The sequence below is a fragment of the Oncorhynchus masou genome, unplaced genomic scaffold, assembly GCF_036934945.1.
Source record: "Oncorhynchus masou masou isolate Uvic2021 unplaced genomic scaffold, UVic_Omas_1.1 unplaced_scaffold_1023, whole genome shotgun sequence".
NCBI lineage: Eukaryota > Metazoa > Chordata > Actinopteri > Salmoniformes > Salmonidae > Oncorhynchus > Oncorhynchus masou.
Genome location: NW_026999918.1, coordinates 179643 through 197483, shown reverse-complemented (window position 1 = coordinate 197483; position 17841 = coordinate 179643). Strand labels below are relative to the sequence as shown.

The window sequence follows — 17841 nt, the reverse complement described above, 5'->3', positions numbered from 1 at the left end:
ACAGGAGGTGACCATGTTAAAACAGGTGCTAACCATGTAAAACAGGAAGATGTAAAACAGGAGGTGACCATGTTAAAACAGGTGGTGACCATGTTAAAACAGGTGCTAACCATGTAAAACAGGAGGTGACCATGTTAAAACAGGTGCTAACCATGTAAAACAGGTGGTGACCATGTTAAAACAGGTGGTGACCATGTTAAACAGGTGGTGACCATGTTAAAACAGGAGGTGACCATGTTAAACAGGAAGATGTTAAACAGGTATTGACCCTGTTAAAACAGGTGCTGACCATGTAAACAGGTCCATGTTAAACAGGCGGTGACCATGTTAAAACAGGAAGTGACCATGTTAAAACAGGAAGTGACCACGTTAAAACAGGAAGTGACCATGTTAAAACATGCAGTGACCATGATAAAACAGGCGGTGACCATGTTAAAACAGGCGGTGACCATGTTAAAACAGGCAGTGACCATGTAAAACAGGCGGTGACCATGTTAAAAGAGGTCCATTTTAAAACAGGTCCAAGTTAAAACAGGTGGTGACCTTGTTAAAACAGGTGGTGACCATGTTAAGAGGTCCATGTTAAAACAGGTCCATGTTAATACAGGTCCATGTTAAAACAGATGGTGACCATGTTAAAACAGGTGGTGACCATGTTAAAACAGGTGGTGACCATGTTAAAACAGGAGGTGACCATGTTAAACAGGTGGTGATCATGTTAAAACAGGTCCATGTTAAAACAGGTGGTGACCATGTTAAAACAGATCCATGTTAAAGCAGGCAGTGACCATATTAAAACAGGAAGTGACCATGTTAAAACATGCAGTGACCATGTTAAAACAGGTGGTGGCCATGTTAAAACAGGTGGTGGCCATGTTAAAACAGGTGGTGGCCATGTTAAACAGGTGGTGATCATGTTAAAACAGGTCCATGTTAAAACAGGTGGTGACCATGTTAAAACAGATCCATGTTAAACAGGTGGTGACCATGTTAAAACAGGTGGTGACCATGTTAAAACAGGTGGTGACCATGTTAAAACAGGTGTTAAACATGTTAAAACAGGTGTTGACCATGTTTAAACAGGTGGTGACCATGTTTGAACAGGTGGTGACCAAGCTAAAACAGGTCCATGTTAAAACAGGCGGTAACCATGTTAAAACAGGCGGTGACCATGTGAAAACTGGTGGTGACCATGTGAAAACAGGTGGTGACCATGTTAAAACAGGTGTTTACCATGTTAAAACAGGTCCATGTAAAAACTGATTCATGTTAAAACAGGTGGTGACCATGTAAAACAGGTCAATGCTAAAACAGGTGGTGACCATGTTAAAACAGGTGGTGACCATATTAAAACAGGTGGTGACCATATTAAAACAGGTGGTGACCATGTTAAAACAGGTGGTGACCATGTTAAAACAGGTGGTGACCATGTTAAAACAGGTCCATGTTAAACAGGTGGTGACCATGTTAAAATAGGTGGTGACCATGTTAAACAGGTGGTGACCATGTTAAACAGGTGGTGACCATGTTAAAACAGGTGGTGACCATGTTAAACAGGTGGTGACCATGTTAAAACAGGTGGTGACCATGTTAAACAGGTGGTGACCATGTTAAAATAGGTGGTGACAATGTTAAAAGAGGTGCCAACCATGTTAAAAGAGGTGTTGACCATGTAAAACAGGTGGTGACCATGTTAAAACAGGTGGTGACCATGTTAAACAGGTGGTGACAATGTTAAACAGGTGGTGACCATGTTAAACAGGTGGTGACCATGTTAACAGGTGGTGACCATGTTAAAACAGGTGGTGACCCTGTTAAAAGAGGTGCCAACCATGTTAAAAGAGGTGTTGACCATGTAAAACAGGTGGTGACCATGTTAAACAGGTGGTGACCATGTTAAACAGGTGGTGACCATGTTAAAACAGGTGGTGACCATGTTAAAACAGGAGGTGACCATGTTAAAACAGGAGGTGACCATGTTAAAACAGGAGGTGACCATGTTAAATAGGTGGTGATCATGTTAAAACAGGTCCATGTTAAAACAGGTCCATGTTAAAACAGGTGTTGACCATGTTAAAACAGGTGGTGACCATGTTAAAACAGGTGGTGACCATGTTAAAACAGGTGGTGACCAAGCTAAAACAGGTTCATGTTAAAATAGGCGATGACAATGTTAAAACAGGCGGTGACCATGTTAAAACAGGCGGTGACCATGTGAAAACTGGTGATGACCATGTTAAAACAGGTGGTGACCATGTTAAAACAGGTCCATGTTAAAACAGGTCCATGTAAAAACAGGTCCATGTTAAGACAGGTGATGACCATGTTAAAACAGGTGGTGACCATGTAAAACAGGTGGTGACCATGTTAAAACAGGTGGTGACCATGTTAAAACAGGTGGTGACCATGTTAAAACAGGTCCATGTTAAAACTGATCCATGTTAAAACAGGTGGTGACCATGTAAAACAGGTCCATGCTAAAATAGGTGGTGACCATGTTAAAACAGGTGGTGACCATATTAAAACAGGTGGTGACCATGTTAAAACAGGTGGTGACCATGTTAAAACAGGTGGTGACCATGTTAAAACAGGTCCATGTTAAAACAGGTGGTGACCATGTTAAAACAGGTGTTGACCATGTTAAAACAGGTCCATGTTAAAACAGGTCCATGTTAAGACAGGTGATGACCATGTTAAAACAGGTGGTGACCATGTAAAACAGGTGGTGACCATGTTAAAACAGGTGGTGACCATGTTAAAACAGGTCCATGTTAAGAAAGGTGATGACCATGTTAAAACAGGTGGTGACCATGTAAAACAGGTGGTGACCATGTTAAACAGGTGGTGACCATGTTAAAACAGGTCCATGTTAAAACTGATCCATGTTAAAACAGGTGGTGACCATGTAAAACAGGTCCATGTTAAAACTGATCCATGCTAAAACAGGTGGTGACCATGTTAAAACAGGTGGTGACCATGTTAAAACAGGTGGTGACCATGTTAAAACAGGTCCATGTTAAAACTGATCCATGCTAAAACAGGTGGTGACCATGTTAAAACAGGTGGTGACCATGTTAAAACAGGTCCATGTTAAACAGGTGGTGACCATGTTAAAACAGGTGGTGACCATGTTAAACAGGTGTTGACCCTGTTAAAACTGGTGGTGACCATGTTAAAACACGTGGCGACCATGTTAAAAGAGGTGGTGACCATGTTAAAAGAGGTGGTGACCATGTAAAACAGGTGGTGACCATGTTAAAAGAGGTGGTGACCATGTTAAAACAGGTGGTGACCATGTTAAACAGGTGGTGACCATGTTAAAAAAGGTGGTGACCATGTTAAACAGGTGCTGACCATGTTAAACAGGTGGTGACCATGTTAAACAGGTGGTGACCATGTTAAACAGGTGGTGACCATGTTAAACAGGTGGTGACCATGTTAAAACAGGTGGTGACCATGTTAAAACAGGTGGTGACCATGTTAAAACAGGTGGTGACCATGTTAAACAGGTGGTGACCATGTTAAACAGGTGGTGACCATGTTAAACAGGTGGTGACCATGTTAAAACAGGTGGTGACCATGTTAAACTTGTGGTGACCATGTTAAAACAGATGGTGACCATGCTAAAACAGGAAGTGACCATGTTAAGCAGGTGGTGACTATGTTAAAACAGGCGGTGACCATGTTAAAACAGGCGGTGACCATGTTAAACAGGTGGTGACCATGTTAAACAGGTGGTGACCATGTTAAACAGGTGGTGACCATGTTAAAACAGGAGGTGACCATGTTAAACAGGTGGTGATCATGTTAAAACAGGTCCATGTTAAAACAGGTGGTGACCATGTTAAAACAGATCCATGTTAAAGCAGGCAGTGACCATATTAAAACAGGAAGTGACCATGTTAAAACAGGAGGTGACCATGTTAAAATATATCCATGTTAAAACAGGTGCTGACCATGTTAAAACAGGTGCTGACCATGTTAAAATATATCCATGTTAAAACAGGTGCTGACCATGTTAAAACAGGTGGTGACCATGTTAAAACAGGTGCTGACCATGTTAAAATATGTCCATGTTAAAACAGGTGCTGACCATGTTAAAACAGGTGGTGACCATGTTTAAACAGGTGCTGGCCATGTTTAAACAGGTGGCGACCATGCTAAAACAGGTCCATGTTAAAACAGGTGGTGACCATGTTAAAACAGGTGGTGACCATGTTAAAACAGGTGGTGACCATGTTAAAACAGGTCCATGTTAAAACTGATCCATGTTAAAACAGGTGGTGACCATGTAAAACAGGTCCATGCTAAAATAGGTGGTGACCATGTTAAAACAGGTGGTGAACATATTAAAACAGGTGGTGACCATGTTAAAACAGGTGGTGACCATGTTAAAACAGGTGGTGACCATGTTAAAACAGGTCCATGTTAAAACAGGTCCACGTTAAAACAGGTGGTGACCATGTTAAAACAGGTGTTGACCATGTTAAAACAGGTCCATGTTAAAACAGGTCCATGTTAAGACAGGTGATGACCATGTTAAAACAGGTGGTGACCATGTAAAACAGGTGGTGACCATGTAAAACAGGTGGTGACCATGTTAAAACAGGTCCATGTTAAGACAGGTGATGACCATGTTAAAACAGGTGGTGACCATGTAAAACAGGTGGTGACCATGTTAAAACAGGTGGTGACCATGTTAAAACAGGTCCATGTTAAAACTGATCCATGTTAAAACAGGTGGTGACCATGTAAAACAGGTCCATGTTAAAACTGATCCATGCTAAAACAGGTGGTGACCATGTTAAACAGGTGGTGACCCTGTTAAAACAGGTGGTGACCCTGTTAAAACAGGTGGCGACCATGTTAAAACACGTGGCGACCATGTTAAAAGAGGTGGTGACCATGTTAAAAGAGGTGGTGACCATGTTAAAAGAGGTGGTGACCATGTAAAACAGGTGGTGACCATGTTAAAAGAGGTGGTGACCATGTTAAAAGAGGTGGTGACCATGTTAAAACAGGTGGTGACCATGTTAAAAAAGGTGGTGACCATGTTAAACAGGTGGTGACCATGTTAAAACAGGTGGTGACAATGTTAAAACAGGTGCTGACCATGTTAAACAGGTGGTGACCATGTTAAACTTGTGGTGACCATGTTAAACTTGTGGTGACCATGTTAAACTTGTGGTGACCATGTTAAACTTGTGGTGACCATGTTAAACTTGTGGTGACCATGTTAAAACAGATGGTGACCATGCTAAAACAGGAAGTGACCATGTTAAGCAGGTGGTGACTATGTTAAAACAGGCGGTGACCATGTTAAAACAGGCGGTGACCATGTTAAACAGGTGGTGACCATGTTAAAACAGGAGGTGACCATGTTAAACAGGTGGTGACCATGTTAAAACAGGAGGTGACCATGTTAAACAGGTGGTGATCATGTTAAAACAGGTCCATGTTAAAACAGGTGGTGACCATGTTAAAACAGGTCCATGTTAAAACAGGTGGTGACCATGTTAAAACAGATCCATGTTAAAGCAGGCAGTGACCATATTAAAACAGGAAGTGACCATGTTAAAACAGGAGGTGACCATGTTAAAACAGGTGGTGACCATGTTAAAACAGGTGGTGACCATGTTAAAACAGGTGGTGACCATGTTAAAATATATCCATGTTAAAACAGGTGGTGACCATGTTAAAATATGTCCATGTTTAAACAGGTGGTGACCATGTTAAAATATGTCCATGTTAAAACAGGTGCTGACCATGTTAAAACAGGTGGTGACCATGTTTAAACAGGTGCTGGCCATGTTTAAACAGGTGCGACCATGCTAAAACAGGTCCATGTTAAAACAGGTGCTGACCATGTTAAAACAGGTGGTGACCATGTTAAAAGAGGTGGTGACCATGTTAAAAGAGGTGGTGACCATGTTAAAACAGGTGGTGACCATGTTAAAAAGGTGGTGACCATGTTAAACAGGTGGTGACCATGTTAAAACAGGTGGTGACAATGTTAAAACAGGTGCTGACCATGTTAAACAGGTGGTGACCATGTTAAACTTGTGGTGACCATGTTAAACTTGTGGTGACCATGTTAAACTTGTGGTGACCATGTTAAACTTGTGGTGACCATGTTAAACTTGTGGTGACCATGTTAAAACAGATGGTGACCATGCTAAAACAGGAAGTGACCATGTTAAGCAGGTGGTGACTATGTTAAAACAGGCGGTGACCATGTTAAAACAGGCGGTGACCATGTTAAACAGGTGGTGACCATGTTAAAACAGGAGGTGACCATGTTAAACAGGTGGTGACCATGTTAAAACAGGAGGTGACCATGTTAAACAGGTGGTGGTGTTAAAACAGGTCCATGTTAAAACAGGTGGTGACCATGTTAAAACAGGTCCATGTTAAAACAGGTGGTGACCATGTTAAAACAGATCCATGTTAAAGCAGGCAGTGACCATATTAAAACAGGAAGTGACCATGTTAAAACAGGAGGTGACCATGTTAAAACAGGTGGTGACCATGTTAAAACAGGTGGTGACCATGTTAAAACAGGTGGTGACCATGTTAAAATATATCCATGTTAAAACAGGTGGTGACCATGTTAAAATATGTCCATGTTTAAACAGGTGGTGACCATGTTAAAATATGTCCATGTTAAAACAGGTGCTGACCATGTTAAAACAGGTGGTGACCATGTTTAAACAGGTGCTGGCCATGTTTAAACAGGTGCGACCATGCTAAAACAGGTCCATGTTAAAACAGGTGCTGACCATGTTAAAACAGGTGGTGACCATGTTTAAACAGGTGCTGGCCATGTTTAAACAGGTGGTGACCATGTTTAAACAGGTGCTGGCCATGTTTAAACAGGTGGTGACCATGTTAAAACAGGTCCATGTTAAAACAGGTGGTGACCATGTTAAAACATGTCCATGTTAAAACAGGTGGTGACCATGTTAAAACAGGTGCTGACCATGTTAAAACAGGTCCATGTTAAAACAGGTGCTGACCATGTTAAAACAGGTGGTGACCATGTTAAAACAGGTGGTGACCATGTTAAAACAGGTCCATGTTAAAACAGGTGCTGACCATGTTAAAACAGGTGGTGACCATGCTGAAACAGATACTGATGTTTGATGATGTCACATTCTGTCTGCTCAGGGTGAGCGTCTCACCTCGGTCTCGTCGCAGACGGAGAAAGTGAAACTCTGGAGGAGCTCGACCATGGCCAGTTTGATCATTATCAGGGCGAATCGCATCCCGATACAGTTCCTGGGCCCCGCCCCCAAAAGGCATGTACGTGTTCGGATCAATAGACTCCTTGTTCTCCTTACTGAACCTGGACAGGGGGAGGGTTTAAGACACATTACACATTGTATTGTAGTTGATTTGTGGTTGTGGTTCAGAAACATTTCACATTGTATGATGATATAATGATGCACGTTGTAGCAAAATGTATTAATGATCTTGTTTTTGTATTGTGGTTATGTTATGGTTGTGTTATGGTGGTGTTATGGTTGGATTGTGGTTACGGTGCAGTCCAGTACCTCTCTGGTTTGAACTCCTCAGGGTCAGACCAGATCTCTGGGTCACGGTGGAGGGTCCACGTGGGAACCAGGACAATGCAGTCTTTGGGGATGACGATGCCGTTGATCTCCACCGTCTTCTTGGCGACCCTCTCCAGTCTCAGCATGATGGGGTACAGTCTCAGAGACTCGTTCAACACACAGTCCAAATAGTCCATCTGCATTAGAGCTTCATACTTGATTGGAGCCTGCACCGTGGTTACATACAAATCAGTACCTCACCCCATCTGACACAACTGTTACACACACATCAGTACCTCACCACATCTGGCACCACACAGCATCTATCTCCTCCTGCAGTTTGGTCATGGTGTGGGGGTTACCTTGTTGGGAAACACAGTATCTATCTCCTCCTGCAGTTTGGTCATGGTGTGGGGGTTGGTTGCCAGGTTATAGGCCAGGAAACTCATAGTACTGCTGCTGGTCTCGTAGCCGGCGAAGATGAAGATCATGGCCTGAGACAAGATCTCATGATCAGTCAGTCCTGTGGAGGGAGAGAGAGAGAGGAAAGGAGAGGGAGAGAGAGAGAGAGAGATAGGAAGGGAGAAGATAAACAGAGAGGGAATAGTTTGTAACAGGTGTGTATTTGTTAAGGTAGTTTATAGGTGTGTGTTGGTAACAGTAGATTACAGGTGTGTGTTTTTTTTGTAACATTAGTTAAATTAACAGGTGTGTGTTTTGTAACATTAGTTAAATTAACAGGTGTGTGGTTGTAACAGGTGTGTGGTTGTAATGTTACGACGTACCGCACCTCGACAACATCCTGTGAAATTCCAGAGCGCGAAATTCAAACTACAGTATTTAAATATCTAACACTCATTAAAATTTACGTGCAATACATCAAAATAAGGCTTAACTTCTTGTTATTCCGCCGCTGTGTCAGATTTCAAAAGGCTTTACGGCGAAAGCACACCATGCAATTATCTGAGGACAGCATACAAATGCATGAAAATAATTTTTCAACCAGGCAGTTGCGACATGAAAGTCAGAAATAGCGATATAATAAATGCCTTACCTTTGAAGATCTTCTTCTTTTGGTCCCGGTTACATCAAAAATGGTCATTTTGTTCGATAAAGTTCTTCTTCATATCCATAAAAACTCAGTTTAGCTTCATTCAATAATCCACCGGTTTCCCTCCTTCAAATTGCATACACAATGAATCCCAAACGTTACTAATGAACGTATCTAAACATATCTAAACAAGTCAAACAACGTTTATAATCCAACCTAATACGTAAAAAAAATGATACATTTTAAGACGGAGAATCATTATTGTCTTTACCGGAGATAAACAGAAAGAACGCGCTCTCGTCCATGCGCATGGAAACACTACAGCCAAAACGGGACCCACTACTACTGTTACCTCATCTGGCCGAATGACAAAAACCAGCCTGAAACTCTTTCTAAAGACTGTTGACATCTAGTGGAAGTCCAAGGGACTGCAATCTGGGAGGATTTCGCCTTATAATAAAAGAAGTGACAGTCCTTGAAAATAGTGGTAGGCAGAATTTGTTTGAGGGGGGAGGGGTTGGTTCGTCCTCGGGGTTACCATTTCAGTTCTGTTATACTCACAGACATTATTTTAACAGTTGTAGAAACTTTAGAGTGTTTTTTTTAATCCAAATCTACCAATGTTATGCATATCCCAGCTTCTGGGCCTGAGTAACAGGCAGTTTACTTTGGGCTCTCTTTTCATCCGGAGGTGAAAATACTGCCCCTACCCAAGAGAGGTTAAGCTGCCCCCATAAAGGATACTTTGGATGGCTACTGTTGTTTTTCTTCCGGAATCTCTGTAAACAAACACCCAGAAGACCTTTTGCGGCTCTGCCATCTTTATATTTGATAGGTTTTTCAGTTTAGACTTCTGGCTCTACTCTACGTGACATTTTTTGTAACAGGTGTGTGTTTGTAACAGTAGTTTACAGGTGTGTGTTTGTAACAGTAGCTTACAGGTGTGTGTTTGTAACAGTAGTTTACAGGTGTGTGGTTGTAACAGTAGTTTACAGGTGTTTGTTTGAAACAGTAGTTTACAGGTGTGTGGTTGTAACAGTAGTTTACAGGTGTGTGTTTGAAACAGTAGTTTACAGGTGTGTGTTTGTAACAGTAGCTTACAGGTGTGTGTTTGTAACAGTAGTTTACAGGTGTGTGGTTGTAACAGTAGTTTACAGGTGTGTGTTTGAAACAGTAGTTTACAGGTGTGTGTTTGTAACAGGTGTGTGTTTGCAACAGTAGTTTACAGGTGTGTGTTTGTAACAGGTGAGTGTTTGCAACAGTAGTTTACAGGTGTGTGTTTGTAACAGGTATGTGATTGTAACAGGTGTGTGGTTTTAACAGAAGTGTACAGGTGTGTGTTGGTAACAGTAGTTTACAGGTGTGTGTTGGTAACAGTAGAATATAGGTGTGTGGTTGTAACAGTAGCTTACAGGTGTGTGGTTGTAACAGTAGTTACAGGTGTGTGTTTGTAACAGGTGTGTGTTTGCAACAGTAGTTTACAGGTGTGTGTTTGTAACAGGTGAGTGTTTGCAACAGTAGTTTAAAGGTGTGTGTTTGTAACAGGTATGTGTTTGTAACAGGTGTGTGGTTGTAACAGTAGTTTACAGGTGTGTGTTGGTAACAGTAGTTTACAGGTGTGTGTTGGTAACAGTAGTATACAGGTGTGTGGTTGTAACAGTAGTTTATAGGTGTGTGTTTGTAACAGGTGTGTGTTTGTAACAGTAGTTTACAGGTGTGTGTTTGTGACAGTTGAGTGTTTGCAACAGTAGTTTACAGGTGTGTGTTTGTAACAGGTGTGTGTTTGCAACAGTAGTTTACAGGTGTGTGTTTGTAACAGGTGTGTGTTAGTAATAGTAGTTTACAGGTGTGTGTTTATAACAGAAGTTTACAGGTGTGTGTTTATAACAGTAGTTTACAGGTGTGTGTTTATAACAGTAGTTTACAGGTGTGTGTTTGTAACAGTAGTTTACAGGTGTGTGTTTATAATAGTAGTTTACAGTTGTGTGTTTGTAACAATAGTTTACAGGTGTGTGTTTGTAACAGGTGTGTGTTAGTAATAGTAGTTTACAGGTGTGTGTTTATAACAGTAGTTTACAGGTGTGTGTTTATAATAGTAGTTTACAGTTGTGTGTTTGTAACAATAGTTTACAGGTGTGTGTTTGTAACAGGTGTGTGTTAGTAATAGTAGTTTACAGGTGTGTGTTTATAACAGTAGTTTACAGGTGTGTGTTTGTAACAGTAGTTTACAGGTGTGTGTTTATAATAGTAGTTTACAGGTGTGTGTTTGTAACAATAGTTTACAGGTGTGTGTTTGTAACAGGTGTGTGTAATTAGTTTACAGGTGTGTGTTTATAACAGTAGTTTACAGGTGTGTGTTTATAACAGTAGTTTACAGGTGTGTGTTTGTAACAGTAGTTTACAGGTGTGTGTTTGTAACAGGTGTGTGTTAGTAATAGTAGTTTACAGGTGTGTGTTTATAATAGTAGTTTACAGGTGTGTGTTTGTAACAATAGTTTACAGGTGTGTGTTTGTAACAGGTGTGTGTTAGTAATAGTAGTTTACAGGTGTGTGTTTATAACAGTAGTTTACAGGTGTGTGTTTGTAACAGGTGTGTGTTAGTAATAGTAGTTTACAGGTGTGTGTTTGTAACAATAGTTTACAGGTGTGTGTTTGTAACAGGTGTGTGTTAGTAATAGTAGTTTACAGGTGTGTGTTTATAATAGTAGTTTACAGGTGTGTGTTTGTAACAATAGTTTACAGGTGTGTGTTTGTAACAGGTGTGTGTTAGTAATAGTAGTTTACAGGTGTGTGTTTATAACAGTAGTTTACAGGTGTGTGTTTATAACAGTAGTTTACAGGTGTGTGTTTGTAACAGTAGTTTACAGGTGTGTGTTTATAATAGTAGTTTACAGGTGTGTGTTTGTAACAATAGTTTACAGGTGTGTGTTTGTAACAGGTGTGTGTTAGTAATAGTAGTTTACAGGTGTGTGTCTTTGTAACAGTATTTTACAGGTGATTGTTTGTAACAGTAGTTTACAGGTGTGTGCTTGTAACAGTAGTTTACAGGTGTGTGTTTGTAACAGTAGTTTACAGGTGTGTGTTTGTAACAGTAGATTACAGGTGTGTGTTTGTAACAGTAGATTACAGGTGTGTGTTTGTATCAGTAGTTTACAGGTGTTTGTTTGTTACAGTAGATTATAGGTGTGTGTTTGTAACAGTAGATTACAGGTGTGTGTTTGTAACAGTAGATTACAGGTGTGTGTTTGTCACAGTAGTTTACAGGTGTGTGTTTGTAACAGGTGTGTGTTTGTAACAGTAGATTACAGGTGTGTGTTTGTAACAGGTGTGTGTTTGTAACAGTAGATTACAGGTGTGTGTTTGTAACAGGTGTGTGTTTGTAACAGTAGATTACAGGTGTGTGTTTGTAACAGGTGTGTGTTTGTAACAGTAGATTACAGGTGTGTGTTTGTAACAGTAGTTTACAGGTGTGTGTTTGTAACAGTAGATTGCAGGTGTGTGTTCGGCAGGTACCTTTAGTCGGTTCCCCTCCTGTCTTCGTGTCGTTGCCTTTCTGAGAGTCGATCATCAGCTGTAAGAAATCCACCCGATTCTGGAAGCAGAATGAATTTAGGTCAAATATGTCCAATCACAGCCAACACAAACAGATCCTACTGGATCTTGTCCAATCCCAGCCAAGACAAACAGATCCTACTGGATCTTGTCCAATCACAGCCAAGACAAACAGATCCTACTGGATCTGGTCCAATCACAACCAACAGATAGTTGGTTCACCGACTACTTCTCAGACAGAGTTCAGTGTGTCAAATCGGAGGGCCTGTTGTCCTTTCCTCTGGCAGTCTCTATGGGGGTACCACAGGGTTCAATTCTTTGGCCAACTCTTTTCTCTGTATATGTCAACGATGTCGCTGTTGCTGCGGGTTATTCCCTGATCCACCTCTATGCAGACGACACCATTCTGTATACATCTGGCCCTTCTTTGGACACTGTGTTAACTAACCTCCAAACGAGCTTCAATGCCATACAACACTCCTTCCTTGGCCTCCAACTGCAAATACCAAGGTGTCTGGCTAGACTGTAAACTCTCCTTCTAGACTCAAATCAAACATCTCCAATCCAAAATCAAATCTAGAATCAGCTTCCTATTTCGCAACAAAGCCTCCCTCATTCCCTCATTCACGCCGCCAAACTTCCCCTCGTAAAACTGATTATCCTACCGATCCTCGACTTCGGCGATGCCATCTACAAAATAGCTTCCAATACTCTACTCAGCTAATTGGATGTAATCTATCACAGTGCTATCCGTTTTGTTACCATAACCCCTTATACCACCCACCACTGCGACCTGTATGCTCTATTAGGCTGGCCCTCTACATAGTCGTCGCCAGAACCACTGGTTCCAGGTTATCTATAAATCTATGCTAAGGTAAAGCTCCGCCTTATCTCAGCTCACTGGTCACGATAACAACACCCACTCATAGCACGCGCTCCAGCAGGTATATCTCCCTCGTCAACCCCAAAGCCAACACCAACTTTGGCCGCCTTTCCTCCCAGTTCTCTGCTGCCAGTGACTGGAACAAATTGCAAAAATCGCTGAAGCTGGAGACTTAAATTTTCCTCACTAACATCAGCAATCTGAGCAGCTAACGATCGCTGCAGCTGTACATAGTCCATCTGTAAATAGCCCACCCAATCTACCTACCTCATCCCCATATTGTATTTATTTTATTTACTTTTCTGCTCTTTTGCACACCAGTATTTCTACTTGCACATCACCATCTGATCATCTATCACTCCATTGTTAATCTGCTAAATTGTAATTACTTCGGTACTGTGGCCTATTTCACTACTGTGGCCATTTGTATATAGACTTTCTCTTTTTCTATTGTGTTATTGACTGTACACTTGTTTATTCAATATGTAACTCTGTTGTTTTTTGTGTCGCACTGCTTTGCTTTATCTTGGCCAGGTTGCAGTTGTAAATGAGAACTTGTTCTCAACTGGCCTACCTGGTTAAATAAAGGTGAAATAAAAAACATTAAAAAAAGAGATGCTCCCCAAAAGCAAGTTCTGCAGGTTCTAGTTTTGTCTAATCTGTGGTCCAGTGCTGCAAGGAAACACCTAGTTAAGCTGCAGCTGGCCCAGAACAGAGCGGCACGTTTTGCTCTTAATTGTAATCAGAGGGCTGATATAAATACTATGCTGCCAGTCTCTCTTGGCTAAGAGTTGAGGAGTGACTGACTGCATCACCTTTGATAAGAAACAATGTGTTAAAAATCCCAAATTGTTTGCATAGTCAACTTACACACAGCTCTAACACACACACTTGTCCCACCAGACATGCCACCAGGGGTCTTTTCATCAAACCCCAAATCCAGAACAAATTCAAGAAAATGTACAGTATTATGTAGAGTCCTTGTTGCATGGAACTTCCTTCCATCTCATGTTGCTCAAAGAAACAGCAAACCTGGTTTCAAAAAGCAGATAAAGCAACACCTCTCCACTATTTGACCTCGGTAGTTTGTGTGTCTGCATTTATATGTAGACTACATGTGCCTTTTGAAAATGTATGTAGTTCTGTCCTTGCCTCAATGTTCTGTTTCATGTGGACCTCAGGAAGAGTAGCTGCTGCTTTTGCAACAGCTAATTGTTTTATTTAACTAGGCAAGTCAGTCAAGAACAAATTCTAATTTTCAATGACGGCCTACCAGGGAACAGTGGGTTAACTGCATTGTTCAGGTGGAAAAGGACCGATTTTTACCTTGTCAGATCGTGAACTCGATCTTGCAACCTTTCGGTTTCTAGTCCAACACTCTAACTACTAGACTACCTGCAGATCTAATGGATCTGGTCCAATCACAACCAAGACAATCAGATTCTAGTGGATCTGTTCCAATCACAAACAAGACAATCCGATTCTAATGGATCTGGTCCAATCACAACCAAGACAAACAGATTCTACTGGATCTCGTCCAATCACAACCAACACAAACATATTCTAATATGACTGTAGATTTTTGGGTCCCAATAATAGTGTTTTTAAATTCCGACATGATATCGATATAGACATTCCTTATTGGTCCCCATCACTAGTTATATTTCATAGTTTCATAGTTATATAATAAGTAAATACAGAATATTACAGTACAAATATAAATGTATAGATGAAAATATCAACATAACAATCATATACAAATACAAAACAAGTTTACGGTTGATTTCCCAGAGTCACGTCCAGATTTGATCTTTGCCAGCGAGGCATAAAAGAAGTCTGTCACCGCAGACGGGAAGAAAGAAAACTTCATCTTCTCCAAGATAGGACCTATGAAAGGAAACAACACTGGAGAACGAGAGGAGAGGAGGAGGGGAGAGGAGGGGAGGACAGGAGAGGAGAAGAGGAGAAAGGGAGGGGAGAGGAGGACGGGAGAAGAGGAGAGGAGAGGAAAGGAGAGGAGAGGAAAGGAAAGGAAAGGAAAGGAGAGGAGAGGAGAGGAGAGGAGAGGAGACGAGAGGAGAATATGAGAATAGGAGGATAGAGGAGAATAGGAGAGGAGATGAGATGAGGAGGAGGGGAGAGGAGAGGTGGATAGGAGAAGAGGAGAGCAGGGGAGGACAGGAGAGGAGAAGAGGAGAGAAACGTTTTATAGAAAGGTGTACAACTGCATATGATTAAAAAGTTAAACTGTGTGTCCGTGTGTCTATGTGTGTGTGGTCTCACCGAATAGGAGCAACAGTGGGTTGAACATGTCAAACTTGGTCATCTTCTTGACGTTGGAGACGAAGGGGTCTGAAGGGTTGTTCAGAGAGTCAATGTCCACACTGAAAGCTGTGCTGGTGACCACGTCCATACTATAGGGCCCAAAGAACCTGCAACACAACCACAATTACAGAACTACTGACCAAACAACTAGTGACCACCAACTACTGACAGCACAACTACTGACAGCACAACTACTGACCGCACAACTACTGACCACACAACTACTGACCACACAACTACTGACCACACAACTGCTGACCACACAACTGCTGACCACAACCACACAACTACTGACCACACAACTACTGACCACACAACTGCTGACCACACAACTACTGACAACCAGTGACCACACAACTACTGACCACACAACTTCTGACCACAACCACACAACTACTGACAACCAGTGACTACACAACTACTGACCACAAACACACAACTACTGACCACACCTACTGACCAAACAACTATTTACCACACAACTAATGACCACACCTACTGACCACACAACTACTGACCACACAACTACTGACCACACAACTACTGACCACACAACTACTGACCACACCTACTGACCACACAACTATTGACCACACCTACTGACCACACAACTACTGACAACACAACTACTGACAACACAACTACTGACCACAACCACACAACTACTGACCACACAACTACTGACCACACAACTGCTGACCACACAACTGCTGACCACAACCACACAACTACTGACCACACAACTACTGACCACACAACTGCTGACCACACAACTACTGACAACCAGTGACCACACAACTACTGACCACACCTACTGACCACACAACTTCTGACCACAACCACACAACTACTGACAACCAGTGACCACACAACTACTGACCACAAACACACAACTACTGACCACACTACTGACCACACCTACTGACCACACAACTATTGACCACACAACTATTGACCACACCTACTAACCACACAACTATTGACCACACAACTACTGACCACACAACTACTGACAACACAACTACTGACAACACAACTACTGACCACAACCACACAACTACTGACCACACAACTACTGACCACACAACTGCTGACCACACAACTACTCACCACACAACTACTGACCACACAACTACTGACCACACAACTACTTACCACACAACTGCTGACCACCAACTACTGACAGCACAACTACTGACAACACAACTACTGACCACAACCACACAACTACTGACCACACAACTACTGAACCCAACTGCTGACCACACAACTGCTGACCACAACCACACAACTACTGACCACACAACTACTGACCACACAACTGCTGACCACACAACTACTGACAACCAGTGACCACACAACTACTGACCACACCTACTGACCACACAACTTCTGACCACAACCACACAACTACTGACAACCAGTGACTACACAACTACTGACCACAAACACACAACTACTGACCACACCTACTGACCACACAACTATTGACCACACAACTATTGACCACACCTACTAACCACACAACTACTGACCACACCTACTGACCACACAACTATTGACCACACAACTACTGACCACCAACTACTGACAACACAACTACTGACAGCACAACTACTGACCATAACCACACAACTACTGACCACACAACTACTGACAACACAACTACTGACAACACAACTACTGACCACAACCACACAACTACTGACCACACAACTACTGACCACACAACTGCTGACCACACAACTACTCACCACAACTAAATCAAATGAAATGTATTTGACACATGCTGTCACACAGATGCCCACCCAGACCCTCTCCGATAGGTTCAGGTTTTGTGGCCGGAGTCCGCACCTTGGGGAGGGGTACTGTCACACCCTGACCATAGTTTATTTTGTATATTTCTATGTTTTGGTTGGTCAGGGTGTGATCTGAGTGGGCATTCTATGTTGGATGTCTTGTTTGTCTATTTCTATGTCTGGCCTGATATGGTTCTCAATCAGAGGCAGGTGTTAGTTATTGTCTCTGATTGGGAACCATATTTAGGTAGCCTGGGGTTCACTGTGTGTTTGTGGGTGATTGTTCCTGTCTCTGTGTTTTGCACAAGATAGGGCTGTTTTCGGTTTTCGTACATTTGTTATTTTGTTAGTTTATCGTGTATAGTTTCCTTATTAAATAAAATGAATAACAACTACGCTGCATTTTGGTCCGCTCCTCCTTCCCACAACGAAAGCCGTGACACATGCGCCGAATACACCAGGTGTACCAGGTGTAGAACCATGAAATGCTTACTTACAAGCCCTTAACTGAGAAAGCAATTCAAGAAACAGAGTTAAGAAAATATTTACAAAATAAACTAAAGCAAAAAATACGTAAACAGTTTGGGTGGCCAATTGATTAATTGTTCAGCGACAGAGCCTGGACTCGAACCAGGATCTCTAGTGGCACAGCTAGCACTGCGGTGCTTTAGACCATTG

At 41.9% G+C, this 17841-nt stretch overlaps 1 pseudogene; it reads right to left on the bottom strand.

Annotated features, from left to right (window-relative positions):
* Window positions 1-7163: 7163 nt before the first annotated feature.
* Window positions 7164-17841, bottom strand: part of LOC135528704 (cytochrome P450 3A27-like) — a 23851-nt pseudogene continuing 13173 nt past the window's right edge.